Raw genomic sequence first — 14,883 nt, forward strand, 5'->3', positions numbered from 1 at the left:
TCATAAAGCAGTTTAACTGATAGCTTCTCTCTAGTTTTTCATCTGTGTATATTCGCTTTTTACGAAGAGATCTTAAAAGGCTTTCATAGGTCCCTTTGCAGATTCTACAAAAAGACTGTTTCCAACCACTGAATCAAAAGAAAGGTTTAACTGTGAGATGAATGCACATATCACAAAGCAGTTTCACAGATAGCATTTTTCTAGTTTTTATTAGGGGATATTCCTTTTTTCACCATAGGCTTCAAAGGGCTTCCAAATATTTCTTTCACAAACTCCACAAAAAGACTGTTTCCAACCTGCTGAATAATAAGAAAGTTTTAACACGTTGAGAAAAATGCACTCATTGCAAAGCAGTTTCACAAATATCTTCTTTCTACCTTAAATGAAGGAATATTCAGTTTCTCAGTATAGGCTTCACAGGGCTCCCAAATGTCCCTTCGCAGATCCTTTAAAAAGACTGTTTCAGAATTCTTGTGATTTTTGCACATTGATTTTGTACCCTGAGACTTTACTGAAGTTGCTTATCAGCTTCAGGAGATTTTGGGCTGAGACGATGGGGTTTTCCAAATATATAATCATGTCATCCTCAAACAGGGACAATTTGACTTCTTTTCTTAATTGAATACCATTTATTTCCTTCTCTTGCCTGATTGCTCCCACCAGAACTTCCAACATTATGTTGAATAGGAGTGGTGAGAGAGGGAATCCTGGACTTGTGCCAGTTTTCAAGGGGAATGCTTCCAGTTTTTGCCCATTCAGTATGATATTGGCTGTGGGTGTGTCATAAATAGATCTTACCATTTTGAGATACACTCCATCAATACCGAATTTATTGACAGTTTCTAGCATGAAAGCCTGCTGAATTTTGTCAAAGGCCTTTTCTGCATCTATTGAGATAATCATGTGTTTTTTGTCTTTGGTTCTGTTTATATGCTGGATTACGTTTATTGATTTGCGTATGTTGAACCAGCCTTGCATCCCAGTGTTGAAGTCCACTTGATCATCGTGGATAAGCTTTTTGATGTGCTGCTGGATTCCGTTTGCCAGTATTTAATTGAGGATTTTTGCATCGATGTTCATCAGGGATATTAGTATAAAATTAGCTTGGTTTGTTGTGTCTCTGCTGGGCTTTGGCATCAGGATGATATTGGCCTCATAAAATGAGTTAGGGAGGATTCCTTCTTTTTTTATTGATTGGAAACAAATAGAGAGCCAATTCATGAATGAACTCCCACTCACAATTGTTTCAAAGAGAATAAAATACCTAGGAATCCAACTTACAAGTGACGTAAAGGATCTCTTCAAGAAGAACTACAAACCACTGCTCAGTGAAATAAAAGAGGACACAAACAAATGGAAGAACATTCCATGCTCATTGATAGGAAGAATCAATATCATGAAAAAGCCATAAAGCCTCAGGTAATTTATAGATTCAATGCCACCCCAAAAAGCTACCAATGAGTTACTTCACAGAATTGGAAAAAAGCTACTTTAAATTTCATATAGAACCAAAAAAGAGCCTGCATTGCCAAGACAATCCAAAGTCAAAAGAACAAAGCTGGAGGCATCATACTACCTGACAAGGCTACAGTAACCAAAACAGCATGGTACTGGTATCAAAACAGAGATATAGACCAGTGAAACAGAACAGAGGTCTCAGACATAATACCACACATCTACAACCATATGATCTTTGATAAACTTGACAAAAACAGAAAATGGGGAAAGGATTCCCTATTTAATAAATGGTGCTGGGAAAACTGGCTAGCTATAAGTAGAAAGCTGAAACTGAATTCCTTCCTTGCTCCTTATACAAAAATTAATTCAAGATGAATTAGAGACTTAAATGTTAGACCTAATACCATAAAAACCCTAGAAGAAAACCTAGGCAATACCATTCAGGACATAGGCATGGGCAAGGACTTCATGTCTAACACACCAGAAGCAATAGCAACAAAAGCCAAAATTGACAAATGGGATCTCATTAAACTAAAGAGCTTCTCCACAGGAAAAGAAACTACAATCAGAGTGAACAGGCAACCTACAGAATGGTAGAAAATTTTTGCAACCTAATCATCTGACAAAGGGCTAATATCCAGAACCTACAAAGAACTCAAACAAATTTACAAGAAAAAAACAAACAACCCCATCAAAAAGTGGGTAAAGAATATGAACAGACACTTCTCAAAAGAAGACTTTTATGCAGCCAACATAAATGCAGCATGAAAAAATGCTCACCATCACTAGCCATCAGAGAAATGCAAATCAAAACCATAAAGAAATACCATCTCACACCAGTTAGAATGGCAAACATTAAAAAGTCAGGAAACAACAAGTGCTGGAGAGGATGTGGAGAAATAGGAACACTTGTACACTGTTGGTGGGACTGTAAACTAGTTCAACTATTGTGGAAGACAGTGTGGCAATTCCTCAAGGACCTAGAACTAGACATACCATTTGACCCAGCCATCCCATTACTGGATATATACCCAAAGGATTACAAATCAGGCTGATATAAAGACACATGCACACATATGTTTATTGTGGCACTATTCACAATAGCAAAGACTTAGAACCAACCCAAATGTCCATCGATGATAGACTGGATTAAGAAAATGTGTCACATGTACACCATGGAATACTATGCAGCCATGAAAAATGATGAGTTTGTGTCCTTTGTAGGAACATGGATGCAGCTGGAAACCATCATTCTCAGCAAACTATCACAAAAACAGAAAACCAAACACCGCATGTTCTCACTCATAGTTGGAAATTGAACAATGAGATCACTTGGACACAGGAAGGGGAGCATCACACACTGGGGCCTGTTATGGGGTGGGGGTATGGGGGAGGGATAGCATTAGGAGATATACCTAATGTAAATGACAAGTTAATGGGTGCAGCACACCAACTTGGCACATGTATACATATGTAACAAACCTGCACGTTGTGCACATGTACCTGAGAACATAAAGTATAATAAAAAATAATAATCATAAAAAAAAGACTGTTTCAAACTGACAAAATGAAAAGGAAGGTTTAACACTGTAACATAAATGCACACATCGAAAAGTGACTTCACAGACACCTACTTTCTAGTTTTTCTCAGGGGATATTAGGTTTTTCAGTGTAGGCTTCACCTGGCTCCCAAGTGATACATCTCAGATGCTGTGAAAGACTATTTCCAACCTGGTGAATGATACAAAAGGTTTAACTCTGTGAGATAAATGCATACATCACAAAGCGGTTTCAGATAGCTTCTTTCTAATTTTTTTCAGGGGATATTAGGTTTTTCATTACAGGCTTCACTATGCTCCCAGATGTCCCTTTCAATTTCTACAAAAAGACTGTTTCCAGCCTGTTGAATTAAAAAAAAAAAAAAATATCTCTTTGAGATGACTGCACACATTGTGGTGTTTCACAGACAGCTTCTTTCTACTTATGGAATATTCATTTTTTCTTATAGGTCTTAATGGGCTTTCAAAATTTCTTTGAAGATTCCTCAAAAAGACTTTACAACCAGCTGAATCAAAAATAACGTTTTAACTGTGAGATAAATGCACACATCAAAAAGTGTTTTCACAGATAGCTTCTTTCTAGTTTTTATCTGGGAATATTCTGTTTTTCAATATAGACTTCACTGATCTCTGAAATGTCTTTTCCCAGATTCTGCAAAAGACTGTTTCCAACCTGATGAATCAAAAGAATGTTTAACTCTGTGAGGTGAATGCATACATTGCAAAGTAAATTCAAAGATATCTCCTTTCTAGTTTTTATATGAAAATATTCGATTTTTCCCAAGGGGGTTTCAGATATCCCTTCTCAGATTATACAAAAAGACTGTTTCCAACCATATAAATCAAAAGGAAGATTTAATTTTGTGAAGTGAATGTATACATCACAAAGGGCTTTCACAGATAGCTTCCTTCTAGTTTTTATCAGGGGATGTTCAGTTTTTCACTATTCACTTCACTGGACTCCCAAATGTCACTTCGCAGATCCTACAGAAAGACTGTTTCCAACCTGCTGTATCAAAAGAAAGGTTTAGGTCTGTGAGATGAATGCACACATTGCAAATGGTTTCACAGATAGCTTCTTTCTAGTTTTTATCAGGGGATATTCGCTTTTTCCTTACAGGCCTTAATTGGGTTTTCAGATGTCCCTTCGCAGAGTCTACAAAAACACAGTTTTCAACATGCTGAAAAAAATAAAAGTCTAACTCTGCAAGATGAATGCTCACATCACAAACCGGTATCACATATAGCTTCTTTTTAGTTTATATCAAGGGTATTCAGTTTTTCACTATAGGCTTCACTGGGCTACGAAATGTCCCTTCAGAAATTATACAAAAAGACTGTTTCCAACTTGCTGAATCAAAAGAAAAATTTAACTCTGAGATAAAGACACACATTTCAAAGCAGTTTCACAGATAGCTTCTTTCTTGCTTTTAAAAGGTGATATTCAGTTTTTCCCAATAGGCTTCACAGGCCTTTCAAATATCCCTTCACAGTTTTTAAAAGAAGATTGTTTCCAACATACAGAATCAAAAGAATTGTTTAAATATGTGAGATGAATATACCCATTGTAAAGCTATTTCACGGATAGCTTCTTTTTAGTTTTTAATCTGAGGTTATTCACTTTTTCTATATAGGCCTCAAAGGGCTTTCAGATGTCCCTTCACAGATTCTATAAAAAGATTGTTTCCAACCTGCTGAATCAAAAGAAAGATTTAACTCTGATATAAATGCACATGTCACAAAGTGTTTTCACAGATAGCTTCTTTCTAGTTTTTATCTGTGGATGTTCAGTTTTTCATTATAGACGTCACTGGGCTCCCACATGTTCCTTTGCAAGTTCTACAAAAAGACTGTCTCCAACCTGCTGAATCAAAAGAAAAGTTTAACTCTGTGAGATGAATGCACACATTTCAAAGCAGATTCACAGGTAGCTTCTTTCTAGTTTTCTCAAGGGATATTCTGTTTTACACTATAGGCTTCACTGAGCTCCCAAATGTCCCTTCGGAGATTCTACAAAGAGATTGCTTCCAAATTGCTGAATCATAAGAGGTTTAACTCTGTGAGATGAATGCACACATCACAGAGCAATTTCATGCATAGTTTCTTTCTAGTTTTTATGAGGGGATATTCGGTTTTTCACTATAGGCTTCACTAGGCTCTGATATATCCCTTCGCAGTCTACCAAAAGACTGTTTCCAACACAGTGAATCATAACAATTGTTTGTTTCTGTGAGATGAATGCACATAACATAAAGCAGTTTCACACATTGCTTCTTTCTGGTTTCTATCGGGGAATATTGTTTTCTCTTTTATGTTTTAAAGTGCTTTCAGATATCCTTTAGCAGATTCTACAAAAAGACTGTTTCCAACCTGCTGAATCAAAACAAAGTTTGACTCTGTGAGACAAATGCACTCATAGCAAAGAAGCTTCACAGAATGCTTCTTTTTAGATTCTATCAAAGGACATTAGGTTTTTCACTATAAGCTTCACTGGGCTCCCAAATATCCCATCGAGTATTCTACAATAAGATTGTTTCCAACCTGCTGAATCAAAAGAAATGTTTAACTCTGTGAGATAAATGCACACACCACAAAGCGGTTTCACACATAGATTATTTCTAGTTTTTATCTGTTGTTATTTTCTTTTTGCTTATAGGTCACAAAAGGCTTACAAGTGTCACTTTGCAGATTCTATAAAAAGACTGTTTAGAACCTGCTGAATCAAAAGAAAGGTTTCACTCTGAGATGAATGCACACAACAAAGCAGTTACAGATAGCTTCTGTCTAGTTTTTGTCAGGGGATATTCGGTTCTTCACTATGTGCTTCACTGGACTCCCAAATGTCCCTTCAACGATCTTTCAAAAAGACTGTTTCCAACAAGCTGAATCAAAAGATAGGTTTACTTCTGTGAGATAAATGTACACATGGCAAAGCGGTTTCACAGATAGCTTTTTTCTAGTTTTTTCAGAAGATATTCTGTTTTTCACTACAGGTCTCACAGGGCTCCCAAATGTCCCTTTGCACAATATACAAAAAAAAAAAGTTTCCAACCTGCTGAATTGAAAGAGAACTTTACCTTTGTCAGATGAATGAACATATCACAATGCGGTTTCACAGATTGCTGTTTTCTAGTTCCTCGCAGGGGATATTCTGTTTTTCACTATAGGCTTCATTGGGTTCCCAAATGTCCCTTCACAGAGTCTACAAAGAGACTGTTGCAAACTGCTGAATCAAGAAAGGTTTAACTTTATGAGATGAATGAACATATCACAAAGCAGTTTCACAGATAGCTTCCATCTAATATTTATCAGAAGACATGATGTTTTTCACTGTAGGCTTCACTGGGCTCCCAGAAGTCCCTTTGAAGATTCTACAAAAAGACTGTTTCCAAACTGCTGAATCAAAATAAAAGTTGGCTCTCTGAGATAAATCCACATATCACAAAATGGTTTCACAGATAGCTTCTTTCTGGTTTTTTGTTTGTTTGTTTGTTTCTTTTCTTATTTTATTTATTATTATTATTATACTTTAAGTTCTAGGGTACATGTGCATAACGTGCAGGTTTGTTACACATGTATACTTGTGCCATGTTGCTGTGTTGCACCCATCAACTTGTCAGCATCCATTAACTCGTCATTTACATCAGGTATAACTCCCAATGCAATCCCTCCCACCTCTTCCCTCCCCCCTCCCCCTCCCCATGAAAGGCCCCGGTGTGTGATGTTCCCCTTCCCGAGTCCAAGTGATCTCATTGTTCAGTTCCCACCTATGAGTGAGAACATGCGGTGTTTGGTTTTCTGTTCTTGTGATAGTTTGCTAAGAATGGTGGTTTCCAGCTGCATCCATGTCCCTACAAAGGAAACAAAATCATCCTTTTTTATGGCTGCATAGTATTCCATGGTGTACATGTGCCACATTTTCTTAATCCAGTCTGTCACTGATGGACATTTGGGTTAATTCCAAGTCTTTGCTATTGTGAATAGTGCCGCAATAAACATACGTGTGCATGTGTCTTTATAGCAGCATGATTTATAATCCTTTGGGTATATACCCAGTAATGGGATGGCTGGGTCATATGGTACATCTAGTTCTAGATCCTTGAGGAATCGCCATACTGTTTTCCATAATGGTTGAACTAGTTTACAATCCCACCAACGGTGTACAAGTGTTCCTATTTCTCCACATCCTCTCCAGCACCTGTTGTTTCCTGACTTTTTTGTGATCGCCATTCTAACTGGTGTGAGATGGTATCTCATTGTGGTTTTGATTTGCATTTCTCTGATGGCCAGTGATGATGAGCATTTTTTCATATGTCTGTTGGCTGTATGAATGTCTTCTTTTGAGAAATGTCTGTTCATATCCTTTGCCCACTTTTTGATGGGGTTGTTTGTTTTTTTCTTGTAAATTCATTTGAGTTCTTTGTAGGTTCTGGATATTAGCCCTTTGTCAGATGAGTAGATTGCAAAAATTTTCTCCCATTCTGTAGGTTGCCTGTTCACTCTGATGGTAGTTTCTTTTGCTGTGCAGAAGCTCTTTAGTTTAATGAGATCCCATTTGTCAATTTTGGCTTTTGCTGCCGTTGCTTTTGTTGTTTTAGACATGAAGTCTTTGCCCATGCCTATGTCCTGAATGGTACTACCTAGGTTTTCCTCTAGGGTTTTTATGGTATTAGGTCTAACATTTAAGTCTCTAATCCATCTTGAATTAATTTTCGTATAAGGAGTAAGGAAAGGATCCAGTTTCAGCTTTCTACTTATGGCTAGCCAATTTTCCCAGCACCATTTATTAAATAGGGAATCCTTTCCCCATTTCTTGTTTTTGTCAGATTTGTCAAAGATCAGATGGCTGTAGATGTGTGGTATTATTTCTGAGGACTCTGTTCTGTTCCATTGGTCTATATCTCTGTTTTGGTACCAGTACCATGCTGTTTTGGTTACTGTAGCCTTGTAGTATAGTTTGAAGTCAGGTAGCGTGATGCCTCCAGCTTTGTTCTTTTGACTTAGGATTGTCTTGGAGATGCGGGCTCTTTTTTGGTTCCATATGAACTTTAAAGCAGTTTTTTCCAATTCTGTGAAGAAACTCATTGGTAGCGTGATGGGGATGGCATTGAATCTATAAATAACCTTGGGCAGTATGGCCATTTTCACAAGATTGATTCTTCCTATCCATGAGCATGGTATGTTCTTCCATTTGTTTGTGTCCTCTTTTATTTCACTGAGTAGTAGTTTGTAGTTTCCTTGAAGAGGTCCTTTACATCCCTTGTAAGTTGGATTCCTAGGTATTTTATTCTCTTTGAAGCAATTGTGAATGGAAGTTCATTCATGATTTGGCTCTCTGTTTGTCTGTTACTGGTGTATATGAATGCTTGCGATTTTTGCACATTAATTTTGTATCCTGAGAATTTGCTGAAGTTGCTTATCAGCTTAAGGAGATTTTGGGCTGAGACAATGGGATTTTCTAAATATACAATCATGTCATCTGCAAAGAGGGACAATTTGACTTCTTCTTTTCCTAACTGAATACCCTTGATTTCTTTCTCTTGCCTGATTGCCCTAGCCAGAACTTCCAACACTATGTTGAATAGGAGTGGCGAGAGAGGGCATCCCTGTCTTGTGTCAGATTTCAAAGGGAATTTTTCCAGTTTTTGCCCATTCAGTATGATATTGGCTGTGGGTTTGTCATAAATAGCTCTTATTATTTTGAGGTACGTTCCATCAATACCGAATTTATTGAGCGTTTTTAGCATGAAGGGCTGTTGAATTTTGTCAAAAGCCTTTTCTGCATCTATTGAGATAATCATGTGGTTCTTCTCTTTGGTTCTGTTTATATGCTGGATTATGTTTATTGATTTGCGAATGTTGAACCAGCCTTGCATCCCAGGGATGAAGCCCACTTGATCATGGTGGATAAGCTTTTTGATGTGTTGCTGAATCCAATTTGCCAGTATTTTATTGAGGATATTTGCATAGATGTTCATCAGGGATATTGATCTAAAATTCTCTTTTTTTGTTTTGTCTCTGCCAGGCTTTGGTATCAGGATGATGTTGGCCTCATAAAATAAGTTAGAGAGGATTCCCTCTTTTTCTATTGATTGCAATAGTTTCAGAAGGAATGGTACCAGCTCCTCCTTGTACCTCTGGTAGAATTCAGCTGTGAATCCATCTGGTCCTGGACTTTTTTTGGTTGGTAGGCTATTAATTATTGCCTCAATTTCAGAGCCTGCTATTGGTCTATTCAGGGATTCAACTTCTTCCTGGTTTAGTCTTGGAAGAGTGTAAGTGTCCAGGAAATTATCCATTTCTTCTAGATTGTCTAGTTTATTTGCGTAGAGGTGTTTATAGTATTCTCTGATGGTAGTTTGTATTTCTGTGGAGTCAGTGGTGATATCCCCTTTATCATTTTTTATTGCATCTATTTGATTCTTTTCTCTTTTCTTCTTTGTTAGTCTTGCTAGCAGTCTGTCAATTTTGTTTACCTTTTCAAAAAACCAACTCCTGGATTCATTGATTTTTTGGAGGGTTTTTTGTGTCTCTATCTCCTTCAGTTCTGCTCTGATCTTAGTTATTTCCTTTGCCAGGGGAGATGCGCTCTTATTTTTTGAATTTCCAGCTTTTCTGCCCTGCTTTTTCCCCATCTTTGTGGTTTTATCTGCTGCTGGTCTTTGATCATGATGGTGACGTACTGATGGGGTTTTGGTGCAGGTGTCCTTCCTGTTTGATAGTTTTCCTTCTAACAGTCAGGACCCTCAGCTGTAGGTCTGTTGGAGATTGCTTGAGGTCCACTCCAGACCCTGTTTGCCTGGGTGTCAGCAGCAGAGGCTGCAGAAGATAGAATATTGCTGAACAGTGAGTGTACCTGTCTGATTCTTGCTTTGAAGGCTTCTTCTCAGGGGTGTACTCCACCCTGTGAGGTGTGGGGTGTCAGACTGCCCCTAGTGGGGGATGTCTCCCAGTTAGGCTACTCAGGGGTCAGGGACCACTTGAGCAGGCAGTCTGTCCCTTCTCAGATCTCAACCTCCGTGTTGGAAGATCCACTGCACTCTTCAAAGCTGTCAGACAGAGTCGTTTGCATCTGCAGAGGTTTCTGCTGCTTTTGTTGTTTACTGTGCCCTGTCACCATAGGTGGAGTCTACAGAGACAGGCAGGTTTCCTTGAGCTGCTGTGAGCTCCACCCAGTTCGAGCTTCCCAGCGGCTTTGTTTACCTACTTAAGCCTCAGCAATGGAGGACGCCCCTCCCCCAGCCTTGCTGCTGCCTTGCCGTGAGATCACAGACTGCTGTGCTAGCAATGAGGGAGGCTCCGTGGATGTGGGACCCTCCCGGCCAGTTGTGGGATATAATCTCCTGGTGTGCCTGTTTGCTTAAAGCGTAGTATTGGGGTAGGAGTTACCCAATTTTCCAGGTGTTGTGTGTCTCAGTTCCCCTGGCTAGGAAAAGGGATTCCCTTTCCCCTTGCACTTCCCATGTGAGGCAATACCTCGCCCTGCTTCAGCTCTTGCTGGTTGGGCTGCAGCAGCTGAGCAGCACCGATTGTCTGGCACTCCCTAGTGAGATGAACCCAGTACCTCAGTTGAAAATGCAGAAATCACCGGTCTTCTGTGTTGCTCGCGCTGGGAGTTGGAGACTGGAGCTATTCCTATTCAGCCATCTTGCTCCGCTCCCCTTCTTTCTGGTTTTTATCTGGGGATATTCCATTTCTTTTTACAGACCTCAAAGGGCTTACAAGTGTACTTTTGCAGATTCTACTAAAAGACTGTTTCTGACCTGCTGAATCAAAAGAATGGTTTAACTTTGTGAGATGAAAGCACACGTCACAAAGCAGTATCACAGATAACATCTTTCTAATTTATATCAGGGGATAATCTATTTTTCACTATAGGTTTCACTGGGCTCCTAAATGTTCCTTCACAGTTTCTACAAAAAGACTGATTCCAACCTGATGAATCAAAAGAATTGTCTATCTTTGTGAGATGAATGCACACACCATAAAGTGGTTTCAATGATAACTCCTTTCTAGTTTTTAATCTGGGGATATTCACTTTTTCCTTATAGGCCAAAAAGGGCTTACAAATGTCCATTCACATATTCTACAAGAAGAGTTTTTCAAACCTGCTGAATCAAAAGAAAGGTTTAATTCTGTGACACAAATGAATGTATCACAAAGTGATTTCACAGATAGCTTCTTTTTAGTTTTTATCAGGGGGTATTTTGTTTTTCACTATAGGATTCACTGTGCTCCAAAATATCCCTTAGCAGATTGTACAAAAAGAATTTTTCCAATGTGCAGAATCAAAAGAAAAGTATAACTCTGTGAGACACATGCACTCATCCCAAAGCACTTTCACAGGTAGCTTCTTTCTGGTTTTTCTAAGGAAATATATGGTTTTTCACTATAATCTTCACTGGGCTTCCAAATTTCGCTTTGCAGATTTTACCAAAAGACTTTTTACAACCTGCAGAATCAAAAAAAAAAAAAAAAATGGTTTAACTCTGTGAGATAAATGCTCACATTACAAAACGGTTTCACAGATAGCGTCTTTCTAGTTTTTATCAGGGGATACTGGGTTTATTTATAGACTTCACTGGGCTTTCAAATGTTTCTTTGCAGTTCCTATAAAAATACTGTTTCCAACCTGTTGAATCAAAAGAATTGTTTAATTCTGTGAGATGAATGCATGCATCATAAAGTGGTTCACTGATAGCTTGTTTCTAGTTTTTAACACAGGATATTCTGCTTTTCCTTATAGACCTTAAAGGGCTTTCAGATGTTTCTTCAAAGATTATTTAGAAAGACTCTTTTCAGCTGCATGAAAGGAAACGTTTAATTCTGTGAGATAAATGCACACATCACAAAGTGATTTCACAGATTCCTTCTTTCTCATTTTTATCTGTACATATTCTCTTTTTCCTTATAGGGCTCAAAGGGCTTACACGTGTCCATTTGATGATTCTACAAAAACAGTGTTTCCACCTGCTGAGCCAAAAGAAATGCATAACTCTCTGTGACTAACGCACACATCACAAAGCAATTTCACAAATAGTATCCTTCTAGTTTTTATCAGTGGATATTCTGTTTTTCCCTATAGGATTCACTATGCTCCCAAATGTCCCTTCGAATATTGTACAAAAATACTGTTTTCTTTCTGCTGAATTAAAAGAAAGGTCTAACTCTGTGAGATAAATGCATATACCACAAAGTAGTTTCACACATAGCTTCTTTCTAGTTTTTATCAGGGAATATTCTGTTTTTCACTATGGTCTTCACATTGGCTCCCAAATATTTCTTCGCATATTCTACAAAACGACTGTTTCCAACCTACTGCTTCAAAAGAGAGTTTCAACTCTGTGAGATGAATAGATACAACAAAAAACGGTTTCACAGATAGCTTCTTTCTAGTTTTTATCTGTGGATATTCAATTTTTCACTATAGGCATCACTGGGCTCTCAAATGTCCCTTCGCAGGTTCTACAAAAAGACTGTCCCCAAACTGCTGAATCAAAAGAAATGTTGAACTCTGTGAGATGAATACACACATTTCAAAGTGGATTCACAGGTAGCTTCTTTCTAGTTTTTATCAGAAAATATTCGCTTTTTCCATGTAGGCATCAAAGGGCTTTCAGATGCCCCTTGGCAGAGTCTACACAAAGACTGTTTCCGACCTGCTGAGTGAAAAAAAGGTTTAACTCTGTGAGATGAAAACAAACATCACAAAGCAGTTTCACAGGTAGTTTCTTTCTAGTTTTTTTCTGGGGATATTCTGTTATTCACTATAGACTTAACTGTGCCCCCAAATATATCTTTGCAGTTTCTATAAAAAAAAACTGTTTCCAAGCTGGTGAATCAAAAGAAAGTTTACCTGTGTGAGATGAATGCACATATCACAAAGCTCTTTTGCAGATAGTTTCCTTCTAGTTTTTCTTAGGAAATATATGGTTTTTCACTATATGATTCGCTGGGCTTTCAAATATTTCTATGCAGATTTTACAAAAATACTGTTTTCAACCTGCTGAATCAAAAGAAAGGTTTAACTTTGTAAGATAAATGCACGCATTGCAAAACGGATTCACAGATAGCTTTTTCCCAGTTTTTATCAGAGGATATTCAATTTTTCACTGTAGGCTTCACTGCGCTGCCAAATGTCCCTCGCAATTTCTACAAAAAGACTGTTTCCAACCTGCTGATTCAATAGAATTGCTTAACTCTGTTAGCTGAAAGCACACACCTTAAAGCAGTTTCATGGATAACTCCTTTCTAGTTTTTATCTGGTGATACTCTTTTCTTTTCTTTTCTTTTCTTTTCTTTTCTTTTCTTTTTATATAGGCCTTAAAAGGTTTTCAGATGTCCCTTCGTAGATTATACAAAAAGACTGTTTCCAACATGCTGAATCAAAAGAAAGGTTTAGTTGTGTTAGATCAATGAACACATCACATGGCACTCTCACAGATACCTTCTTTCTAGTTTTTCTCAGAAGGTATTCAGTTTTTTACTGTAGGCTTCACTGGGCTCTCAAATGTCCCTTCATAGATTTTACAAAAAGACTTTTTTCAATCTGCTGAATCAAAATATAGGTTTAAATGTGTGAGATAAATGCACACATGGCAAAGTGGTTTCCTCTATAGCTTCTTTCTAGTTTTTATCACGGTATATTCTGTTTTTCACTATAAGCGTCACTGGGCCCCCAAATGTCTCCTTGCAGTTTCTACAAAAAGACTGTTTCCATCTTGATGAATCAAAATAAATGTTTACCTCTGTGAGATAAATGCATGCATTGCAAAGTAGTTTCACAGATAGCTGTTTTCTAGATTTTCTCAGGGGAATTTGATTTTTCACTACAAGCTTCACTGGGCTCCCAAATGTCCCTTCGTAGATTCTACAGAAACTGTTTGCAAATGGCTGAATCCAAAGAAAGGGTTAACTCTGTGAGATAAATGCACACATCACAAAGCAGTTGCACAGATAGCTTCCATCTAGCTTTTATAAGAAGACATTCGGTTTTTCACTATAGGCTTCACTGGGCTCACAAATGTTTCTTCACAGATACCACAAAAAGACGATTGCCAACCTGCTGAACCAAAAGAAGAGTTTAACTCTTTGAGATAAATCCACACATTGCAAAGGGTTTCACACATAGCTTATTTCTAGTTTCTATCTGAAGATATTCACTTTGTCCTTATGGACCTAAAAGTACTTACAATTGTTCTTTCACAGATTGTACAAAAAGACTGTTTCCAACCTGCTAAATCAAAAGAAAGGCTGAACTTTGTGAGATGAATGCACACATCTCAAAGTGCTTTCACAGATAGATTCATAGTTTTTCTCAGGAAATACATAGCTTTTCACTATACTCTTCACTGGACCTTCAAATGTCCCTTCGAGGATTCTAGAAAAAAACTGTTTCCATCCTGCTGAATCAAAGGAAAGGTTTAACTCTGTAAGATGCATGCACACATCACAATGCTGTTTCACAGATAGCTTCTTTCCAGTTTTTCTCAGGAAAGACACCCATTTTCACTATACACTTCAGTGGGCTCCCAAACACACCTTTGCAGATTTTACAAAAAGACTGTTTCCAAAATGCTGAATCAAAAGATTTAAATCTGTGAAACGAACGCACACATTGCAAAGTGGTTTCACAGATAGCTTATTTCTAATTTTTATCTGGAAATATCCATTTTTTCCATAGAGTCCTCAAAGGACTTTCAGATGTCCATTTGCAGGTTCTACAAAAAGACTGCTTCCAAACTGCTGAATCAAAAGAAAACTTTAAATCGGTAAAATGAATGCACACATCACAAAGCAGTTTCACAGATAGCTTCTTTCAAACTCAATATATCTAAGACCAAATTCCCAACCTTCCCCTTTTCAT

General features: G+C 37.8%; 1 long non-coding RNA gene across 1 annotated transcript; it reads right to left on the reverse strand.

Moving 5' to 3' along the window:
- Positions 1-10,270: 10,270 nt before the first annotated feature.
- LOC126963140 (uncharacterized) lies at positions 10,271-14,100 on the reverse strand. The gene is made up of 4 exons (XR_007728961.1): positions 13,764-14,100; positions 13,240-13,397; positions 12,551-13,023; positions 10,271-11,469 (listed from the first exon to the last, which is right to left on the reverse strand). It is a non-coding gene; the product is annotated as an uncharacterized LOC126963140 (long non-coding RNA).
- Between the last annotated feature and the right edge of the window lie 783 nt (positions 14,101-14,883).

Source organism: Macaca thibetana, chromosome 9 (genome assembly GCF_024542745.1).
Source record: "Macaca thibetana thibetana isolate TM-01 chromosome 9, ASM2454274v1, whole genome shotgun sequence".
NCBI classification, from domain to species: Eukaryota; Metazoa; Chordata; class Mammalia; order Primates; family Cercopithecidae; genus Macaca; species Macaca thibetana.